The sequence below is a fragment of the Musca autumnalis genome, unplaced genomic scaffold (assembly GCF_047663935.1).
Source record: "Musca autumnalis isolate F117 unplaced genomic scaffold, ASM4766393v1 scaffold_4, whole genome shotgun sequence".
Classification (NCBI taxonomy): Eukaryota; Metazoa; Arthropoda; class Insecta; order Diptera; family Muscidae; genus Musca; species Musca autumnalis.
In genome coordinates, this window is record NW_027411977.1 from 45,081,073 (window position 1) to 45,092,420 (window position 11,348).

Below are 11,348 nucleotides of genomic sequence, written 5' to 3' on the forward strand. Positions count from 1 at the left end.
GGTACTTGCGCAAGCAAAGGCAGTGCTTGGCGTGTTTGAGAGAAAAATTCTTCGAAAGATCTACGGACCTATCTGCGTTCACGGTGAATATCGACGTCGTATGAACCACGAGCTGTATCTGCTATACAACGACATCAGTATAGATAAACGTATCGAGATGCAGCGATTGCGTTGGCTAGGCCATATCATAAGAATGAGCGATGATGAACCCGTTAAAAAGGCGTATAAATTCGAGTCTCATGGCGGTGCACGCAGAATTGGCAGGCCAAAGAATAGATGCGCAAACAAGTGGATGAAGAAATGGTAAGGCCCGGTATTCCAAAAAGCGAAGCGAAAAACAGAGAGAATGGGAGATCTTTTCTTAGTTCGGTCTATGGAACAAATATTCTGAAATGGGCCAGCTAAGTAAGTAAGTATTACGAAAGCAAAATTTTAAACCGAATCGGTTGAATTGTTCGAGAGTTATAGTGCGCTCCAGCCCAACAGACGGTCGGACAGTGCTAAATCAACGATGAGGCACATTTTGCCCGTATGAAAATATGTGCACCCTCGTTCGTCTAAAGACTGAGGGTATAATTAACAACCATTGTCTGTACCAAGTCTGCATGAGAAATGATGTGATATGGTGATGGCTAAGTAACCCACAGTATAGATTTAAAAATACGAGCCCGATACCTAAAAAGCAAAATACTACGCAACTCCTACCAGTACCTACAGGAGGTGTATTGCATTCTAGCTGCCATGACAGCAGACGTAACAGTCGGAAAAGTAGTTATAAAATGATTCTACCAAAAAGGGAAAATCAATCACAAACACACCCTCCTGCAGAAATGAGTAGGCTGACCTGGTAACTGATGGCGTGCTTAGAAATGCAAACATCACTTTGACAGACAGCGAAGACAGCAGCAAGTGGGCTAACGAATATAATACATCAGAAGCCGACCGGTCATCAGACGAACTGTCCAAAACTGGCTGCAAGTTGATAGGAAAATATAACAGCTGGTTGGCACCATCTGACAGGAGGAATAAATGCAGGACCCCATGCATTTGAAACGAGATGATCCCATAACAGATGCACATGTGTGCGTCCAATTACTTATCTAGTGGACTGTGTGAACCAATAAGATTTGAAATATGCAGACAAACTCATACCATTTACTTGTCGAATATAATACTGCTTTTGACAGCCCTATACGTTCAAAGATCTTCCAAGCCGTGTTTGAGTTCGATATTTCCGCAAAACTCATCTGCATGATGATTTTTACTGACATTCGATATTTGCTTTATATATGAAATCAACCTACAATCTAATTGCGTTTATATGTGATAGGATGTTTTTCACTAGGGTTGGATCGGATGTTTGACAATTGGGGACCGAGGGTCGATGATTTGGTGTTTGTGTTGAAGTGGTTCGTACACGAATACTGGTGTTATTATCGCTCGTTAGTGCTAATGCTACGAGCTAGCCTCTAAAATATGCTTCAGGTAGCATGGGTAGCATCCACAAATTATTCTGAGCGTCCGTTGCACTTTGCTTTCAAATACCCTTCTTAATCAGACACAAGTACTCAAAGCCGGTGTGGCTAGCTGCCTGCAGTATAAAGCCTACCTTCCTCGACAAGAACTGAACCAGTCGCATAAGGCCATGAAAAAATTCTGATTATTTTAAAAAAAATTTTTATTATGCAAAAGTATGTTAATTGTGTTTATAATCATCTTATGCTTAATTATACAACATTTAGTTAAATTTCACTAAAACTAGACCGCTCATGTTGTTTTCTTTTTTCTGTATTTATCCAGTTAAAACCGTAAAAAATAGATTTAGAATCAGATTTTACCAGTTCTATCTGTATTTTGTGCTCTATTAGCCGCTAAATTGGATAACGCTGAAAAGTAAAAAAAAAAAACATCAGCATCATGTTATTATTTTTTTTTTTTAGGTTTGTTATTGTTGTCTGTCTATTTGTTCAATTGCCAATTGGCAATGACACACTAAAATATTGTTATTAGAAAAAAAAAAACAAATACATAACATGTTGTTTGATAAATTCCCAGCCAACTGTGACGCGATTAATGGCGCTGGCAGCCGCGATCAACTGCATACATAAATAATACGTCATCTCGTCAATGTTAGCGTATTAAGCTTTTTCCAGAAATATAAATAAACAATTATGAATAGAAATCCACATCTTTTAATGTTCCCCTTTTAAGAATGTTAAGGCTTTCGGGCCATACCTTTAGAAAGCAAGGACATGCCCCAAAAAGTTATTTCGTTATCAAAGACTTACTTATTAAGCTGGCCCTGTATAGAACAGTTCTTACATAAGCCGAAAAAAGAACAGGGGCCTAATTCTCGCATCCGTTATCGAGCGAGTTTTTGTTCGAAGACAAATTACGAACGATCGAAATTTTTGGATTCCCTTATACGATCGAAATTATTTGAAAAAGTTATCGATACATACGGTTATCGAACGGTGAAACATATATGCTCTGTTCCAGAACCTGCAAGAAGCTACTATTTTTTACTACGATAACATTTTTTCCTTTATGTTATCGGAAAAAATAGTAAAAATTAGTAGATTCTTGCAGTTCTGGAACAGACTGATGGTAAACACAAAATATTACAAACAAGTGCGGCAAGTTTCTCGTAAAATGAAATGAAAACATGAAAATTGTATAAAATAATAGAAAACTGTGAAAAATAAAAAGTAATAGTGACCCGAAATAGATTCCACTATGCAAAAATATAATAATCGCGTTGTGGCATTGGAAAATATATTTTTAATTTTTAAGAAGCAGTCCCTTTTTGTCTATTTTTTTACTCATTTTATTGGAAAAAGTCATTAGTAAGTGATTTTGATTAGTTTTATCGCAAAATGTTTCATTAAAGTTCGTTTTGTGCCACAAAAATAATCATTTCGACAGCAGATGTGTGGCGGGCAAAAACTCGCAAGATTCCACTCGAAAGTGTATTCGATAACGGATGCCGTAATCCAAATACTGAAAATATCGATCGAAATAACTCGATCACGTATGCGAGAATTATGCCCCAGATCTCCCTCCATTTGTCTCTATTTGTAGCTTTATTTTGCCAATTCCAGATATCGTGATTTCTAATTTCGTCTTCCACTTGACTCAACCCAAACCTTGGCCTTCCAGTTCTGAGTGTACTGCCATTGGGCCGTGTTTATATGCCTTTTTAGTGAGGTCATCATCCTTCATTCTCAAAACTTGGCTTAGCCAACGCAATCGTTGCAACTCGATACATTTAACTATACTGATTTCCTAGCTCGTGGTTCATAAGACGTTGATATTCACCGTCAACGCAGATTTGTCCATAGATCTTTCGAAGAATTTTTCTCTCGAACACTCCAAGCACCCACTGCCTTATCTGTTTGCCAAGTACCCATGATTCGGAACCATGCATTAAGCAGATTCTCTTTCGACACTTTCAGAGGCATCAGTTACTCACGGTGCGCCTCAACTAAATTTAAATGAAATGTGCTTACACCTGGGAAGTTCTTACGGATTCTGAAACTACAATGTTCATAGATGAGAAAATAAAAAAATCGCTGGACGGAATTTCAAATAAATCGCGGTTAAAGTTCACATTTTTTGGGCTTTCTCAGGTTTTCACGATTTTGCATGGAAACCACAAAAGCTATCAAAATGGGATTAATGAAAATGTTGTATTCGTGAAAATTCTCTAAGCGATAGGGAGAAGACTTATGCCCCTATATGGAGCATTAAGTCTTATCTCCTTTCTTATGGACACGACACAGGATGCTCAGGTTCCAATCGTCGGGTACGCGTTCTTCCTGCCAGATGGTGTCAATCTGCATTTCTTGGGTCTTCTCCAGTATTTGCCGCAGGGTAAATATCTGGTCAATGGTGGACTTGCCAGGTCTAAAGCCGCATTGGTATGGTCCAATTATTTCGTTGACCATGGACTTCAGTCGTTCGCACAATGTCCCTGACACTATCTTCCCAGCAAACCAATCGTACCGACATCGTAACGAAATCGGAACTAAATTCGGACGATACTTCAGATATCTGATCCGAAATCGTAATGATATCTTAACGAAAGTTGTATGAAGTGGTTGACATAATTTCGGAACGAAATGTCGGAGCGACATCGGATCGATTTCGGTCCGATTTCGTAACGAAATCTGAAGAAAATCCTTGGGAAATTCGGAAAGGAAATTTCTATCCGACATTAGTTCCGAAATCTGAACGAAATCGGTACAAAATCTGAACTATTTCCTCTCCGAAAAATCGTTTAGAAATCGGAACGAAACTGAACGACTTTGCTTCCGAAATTGTTCAGACGTGTCGGATATCAGACATTTGGTTTGCTGGGTTGTTAGCGATAGGGAGAAGACTTATGCCCCTATAGTTGGAGCATAAAGTCTTATCTCCTTTCTTATGAACGCGACACAGGATGCTCAGATTCCAATCGTCGGGTACGCGTTCTTCCTGCCAGATGGAGCTAACTAGCTGATGCATACTCCTCAGCAGCGTGTCGCCTCCGGTTTTAAACAGCTCGGCTGGTGGGCCATCAGCTCCTGCTGCCTTATTATCCTTCAGCCGGTTTATTGCTGTCTTTACCTCATCTTGGCCGGGTGGTATACATTCAATACCCCCTTCTGGGATTGGGTCTGTGGTATCTTCGTCGTCTTTGCTGCTATTGGATACCAACAGTTTTGAAAAATGTTCTTTCCATATCCTGAACACGCTATCTGTATCAGTTACCAAATTACCTTGCTGGTCTCTACAGGAGGATGTGCCAGTGCCAAAGCCATCAGTTTAATGTTTCACTCTTTGGTAGAATTTTCGGACTTCATGCTGTCTCCTGTACATCTCGATTTGTTCACACTCCCGCATTTCCATCTCTCTCTTTTTCCTGCGAAAAAGACGTTTCTCCTCTCTCTCCTTTTCTCCCGATACCTCTCTCGTGCGCTGCGCGTGGCTGCTGATTGTAAAGTAGCCCTATATGCCGCATTTTTCACTTCGGTAGTATCACGACACTCCTGGTCATACCATGGATTCCTTGGTGGATGTTTGCATGGAGTGGGCAATGTTTTGCCATTGTCCTGATATGGTATCGGGACGAGGAGTGCTTTGATTGAGCAATTGGGCTAGTTGAGTGGAATATGCTGTGGCTATCTGTTTTTATTGCAGCTTACCGATGTCAATCTTCCGTGTTGTGTCTGTTCGCAATTTGTTTGCTACATTTAAATTGACACGTACCTTTGCTGCAAAAAGGTAGTGGTCCGAATCAATGTTTGCGCCTCGGAACGATCGTACATCCAAGACGCTCGATGAGTGTCTTCAATCTATCACAACGTGATCAATTTGATTTCTTGTTCTTTGATCTGTCGAAAGCCAGGTGCCCTTTTGAATATCGAGATGCTTAAATCTGGTACTGCTAACCACCATGTTTTTTGCAGCTGCAAAGTCTATCAGCCTCATACCATTGTCACATGGTTCACTGCGGAGACTGAATTTCCCGACTGTTGAGCCAAAGATATTCTCCTTTTCAATTTTGGCATAAAAATCGCCCAGTGTAATTCTAATGTCATGGACAGGGCAACCGTCATAAGTTTCTTCTAAGCGCTCGTAAAATACATCTATATTCTGTTAGTCCTTGTCTTCAGTGGTAGCATGAGCGCAAATAAAGCTGATGTTGAAGAATTTTGCTTTTAATCGATCTGCAGCGAGTCTTTCATTCACTGGGGTGAAACTGGAGACCAGATGTTTTAATCTCCGACCAACTACAAATCCGCAACCAAACTCATGCTTTTCGTCATGCCAGCTATAATACAGTGCGTCACCTTTAGGTGTTGTTGTGACGCCTTTCCCAATCCATCGAATTTCCTGTATGGCAGTAATGTCGGCCTTGTACTTTTCAAGTACATCTGCCAATGCGTAAACTGCACCTTCTCTATAAAGAGTGCGCACATTCCAGGTGCAGATTCGCAGATCATGTTCCTTAAAACGTTTGCGGGGTTCGTCAACTTTAGAGGGATTTGTTTTTATTTTCTTTCGTTTTTTCATAGTAGGCTGCTTTTCTGTAGGGGAGGGATACTAACGCGACGCCCAAACCCACGTTTTTAACGTTCTTATGGGTGAACGCGCGGCACATTTTAGCTCACTACCTTTAACGGGTGTTAAAGGCAGCTACCCCAGGTGACACCACGGGGAGGTCAGTGTCCACTTGAGATGAGAGAGGGACCATGATAAATCCTGGATTTTGCCAAGTTAAATCCGGTCAGGACCGTTCCTTGGTATCTTTCATAACCTACGTCACCGTCTTTACACATGTTGGGTCTAAATCAATAGGTCGGTTAAGCCAAACACATCCTTCTTTTTAATTTTACTCTGTTTCATTTTCAACCTCCAACAAATCGTTGGCCTTAAAGTATTACCAAATTAAATTTATTCAACACCTGTTTAAATATTTACTAAATAATTTTGAACAGAAACCAAACAACGCTTGCTAAAATAATTAAGCACAAATAATAATTTCGTGGGATTCAGTTTTGTTTCTCATAACGTATGTACGTACACCTATTACAACCGTACACACAACATGTATTGTTGCAAAAACAAATTGTTCCTACCTTGAAAGCGGGGGCATTACACACGCAAGTAAACAATTGAGCGGCAAAAGACGTCGGATGTACAAGGAGGACGAGGAGGAGGTATGCAGGTCACAAGTGTACGAGTATTTCTATTACGTTATGTGTACTATGATGATAAACACTACTGGGTAGAAAAAATTCATTCATAAATTTAGACAATGGAATGAAATGTAGTAGTACATGGAAAGCAACAACATTTGTCGTGAGTACTTTGAGACTACTCGCTCTCAGTATCAATGAACATGTGTATATGCCAAGCAAATAAGCACAAACTAATTACATATGTATATCAACATGAGAATATAAACCCAGTAGGCAAATAATGAATGTTAGATAGGGGTATTAACTGCTTAACATTTGATTTTTCCATTTATACATGTGATCCGAGTACATTTGATATCTTTTTGGCAGATTAATTTTCGACTTTTCTCGACGATATACTTAAATCATATATTTCATATAAAGATCGAACCTTGATCGATGCCGTCGTCATAAATGAGTAATATCTGCTCTAGCAGGATTTTACAAAATATTTGTTTCCTATGTCCTTTTTTTAAAAAAATATGCTTATAGTTTATTTTGTTGGGTGAATGGGAACAAGGAACGGTCCTGATTGGCTTTAACATGGAAAAGTTGAGGTTTTATCTTGGTACCTCTTCAATCTCAAGTGGACACTGACTTCACTACTTTCAACACCCGTTAAAGGTTGTGAACTAACATGTGCCGAACGTTAACCCACCCATATAAACTTTGTGCATCGGGTTAGTAACCTACGCCTATAAAAAATATCCTATTATAAAAAATCGTACTATTTGTAGAGAATTGTGTATTTTAAGCACTGGCAGACACATGTATCTTATGTGAGGTACCTGTACAGTATGAAACAAGTGAGCAAAGGCTATAGTCGGGACGGAGCCGACCATGTGATACCCTACACCACTACCCCTGTGCATAAGCTTTTCACTGGTAAACATTTCTTTTAGGGAATATAATCCGACTACCACCAAAAATAATATGCCTCTTTCTCTCTGGGACCCCCATAAGCAACCAAAATTACGTGACCATCCGATCAAAATTACGACCTGTAGCTTGATTGCAAAAAATGGAAGAATTGGATGCATTACCGACTATTGTGGTATCTCCCTTGTTTGACCACCTTCGCCAACCTGCTTTACACCAATGTAAAGGTAATATTTTCTTCTTCCATAGACAGGCTTTGCCGTTGGTATACCCCTACTAGAAGCCGATATATTCACAAAGAAAAAAACTTTGAATTTGTCTCCAAATGAGTTTTTCCCCATTCCGACCCCTAAATATTATCCGACTATCACCAAAATCAATAGGCTTCTTCCCCTGTGGGGCCCCCATCTACCCCCAAAAATTTTGTCACTATCCGATCAAAATTCCAACTTGTAGCGTGATTACAAAAAATGGAAATATTGGGTATATTACTGAATTTTGCAATATCTCGGTTTGCTCACTTACGCCAACATACTTTGCATCAATATAAACGAGATCTTTTCTTCTGCCTTTTGGAATACTCCAACCAGAAGCGGAGATATTCGCATAAAAAACGTTGACATTTCTCCACATAAGCTTTTCGCTTATTCCGACTCCTGAATATTATCCGACCATCACCAAACTAAATAGGCTTCTTCCTCTGTGGGACCCGCATTAACTCCCAAAAAATTCGTGACGATCCGATGAAAATTGCGACCGATTACAAAAAAACCGTGATTACAAAAAAATTGGAAAATAGGACGCATTATCGACTATTGCCATATCTCTGCTATTTGACCACCTACGACAACCTGCTTTACATCCTTGTAAAGGTGATATTTTCTACTTTCCTTGCCAGGTTTTGCTTTAGATGTACCTCTTAAATAAACAGAGATATTGGCTTTGAAATAAAACGTTGACCTTTCTCCAAATAAGTGTTTGCCCATTCCACCCCTGAATATTATCCGACCATCATCAAAATCAATAGGCTTCTTTCTCTTTGGGACCCCCATTAACCCCCAAAATTTCGTGACGATCCGATCAAAATTGCGACCTGTAGCGTGATTACAAGAAAATCGGAAAATGGGATGCATTATCGACTATTGCCATATCTCTGCTATTTGACCACCTACGACAACCTATTTTACATCGTTGTAAAGGTGATATTTTCTACTTTCCTTGCCAGGTTTTGCTTTTGATATACCTCTTAAAGAAACAGAGATATTGGTTTTAAAATAAAATGTTGACTTTTCTCCAAATAAGTGTTTGCCCATTCCGACCCCTAATTATTATCCGACCAACACCAAAATCAATAGGCTTCTTCATCTGTGAGACCCCCATTAACCCTTAAGCTTTCGTGACGATCCGATTAAAATTGCGACCTGTAGCGTGATTTCCAAAAAAATATAAAAATGGGATGTATTACCGACTATTGCGATATCTCCGTTATTTGGTTACCTACGCCGACCTAGTTTGCATCACTGTGAAGACGGGATCTTCTACTTTCATAGTCAGACTTTGCTTTTGGAAAGTTTTTAACCAAAGCTGTGATATTCGTCAATATAGTTAAAATCGCATAAATGAAAATTGGGGTTTTATTTGCTACTATTGTTATATCTTCGTTGTTTGATTACCTACGAGCACCTGCTTTACATCATTAGAAAGGTGATTTTTTCTTCTTTCATTGTCAGGTTTTGCTTTTGGTATACCCCGTATAGAAGCTGAGATATTCGCTTTGGAAAAAAACGTTGTCATTTTATCCACCTAAGTTTTTTGCCCTTTCCGACCCCTAAATATTATCCGACCATCACCAAAATCAATAGGCTTCTTCCCCTCCGGGACCCCTATCAACATGCAAAATTTCGTGACGATCCGATCAAAATTGCGACCTGTAGCGTGATTACAAGGTTTAGATGGACAGACGGACAGACGGACAGACGGACGGACGGACGGACGGACGGACGGACACACATAGCCAGATCGACTCAGCTCGTCGAGACATTCATTTTGATATATATATGTATGGGTCTACGACCATTATTTCGATGCGTTACAAACTTTTTGGCCAAAACCAACTTATAATACCCTCCCCACATAGTGGTGTAGGGTATAAAAACTACATCAAGAACGAAAATATGTAATTCTTGAAATACTTTTAGCCTATAGGCAGGGCTTTAAATGAAACATTTAGGGCCTGTTCATGTATGTCGATAAGAAAATGAATGCGCAAGAAAAACTACCAAATTTGAGTGTGTTTTTCAAATTTGTTTTTTGTTTTGAAGCAAAAGCAAAGGCAATAATATTTCAAAAACTAAAGTTTGGGTGTGTTTCATGCGCACACATTTTCGTTTCGAAATACATAAACTGGGTGTTATAAAAGAAAAAAAATCAGAAAAACTAGCAATCGTCCGAATCCCATTACCACATAGGACTTACAATTTTTGTAATTGAACGTAGTTCAATACAAAAAAAATTTAAGAAAATCGAAGGGGTCGAACATCTTTAAAAATTAATTTTAAATATTAAATCGCGAAAATAGCATCCAAGACCACTGTGCAATTTTTTTGCTATTTTTTATTTAATAGCTAATAAAACAACAAAACATACAAAAAAAGATATTTTCAAATTGGACCAATATAAAAGAAGTTATGAGTATTTCTTTGCATGTAGTTTTTACAGAATTTGACTTTTTCAAGGCGCGATATCTCTGGAACCGTTAGTCAAAAAAAATCTGAAAATTCACTAAAATGTTTTGTTAATCAGCAGCATCACCACAGCAAAAAATAAAGGAAATCAAAAACCTCATCTTGAAAAAGTGTCCGATTCTTCTCTCAGAAATCCCCATATATTCTTGATCAGGGTAAAATTCTGAGTCGATTTATGCATGCCATGGGAAGATGCGTCTTTTGTTTGCAGGCACGTCAAGTTCGATGATGGTGTATATCGGTCCGCGATGTGCTATACCCCCCATAAAACTATACCATCCGATTTCAGGTATTTTGACATTTTAGTCGCATTTTTCCAACCGAATTAGCTTTAATTTGACATTTAGGGTTCCTAGTGATCAGCAAACTTATATTCCAATAATTATGGAAATAGACCCTTGTTTTGGTATAGCCCCCATATAACGGTATCTCCCGATTTTTGGTATTTGGCAAATTGTAGCTAAAATTTTTAACCGAACTAGCTGTAATTTGACATTTGAGGTTCTCAGTATTCAGGAAACTTCCCAAAAAAATCGTCAACATAGGTCCTTGTTGTGGTATAGCCCACATATAACAATACCTCCTTATTTTCGTTATTTTAAGAATTTTAGCTACAATTTTTAACCGTACTAGCTGTAATTTGACATTTGAGGTTCAGAGTGGTCACAAAACTTTTCCACGAAAAATCGTCAACGTAGATTCATGTTTTGGTATAGTCTTCATATAACGGTACCTCCCGATTCACGGTATTTTGACGGTTGTAGCTACATTGTTCGACGGAATTTTGAGGTTACCTGAAGTTCTAAAACTTTTCCACCAAAATCGTAATGATAGGTAGACACTTTGATATAGGTCCGGAGTTGGTACCTTTCACCTGGCTGAAACATTTTTTAGATTAGATTAGATCAGATAATTTAGGCATTTGGGGTATCAATGGTCGAAAAATGTTTCCACCTAAAATTGTGAGAGGAAACTAATTATTCCATTTTAATTAAGACTA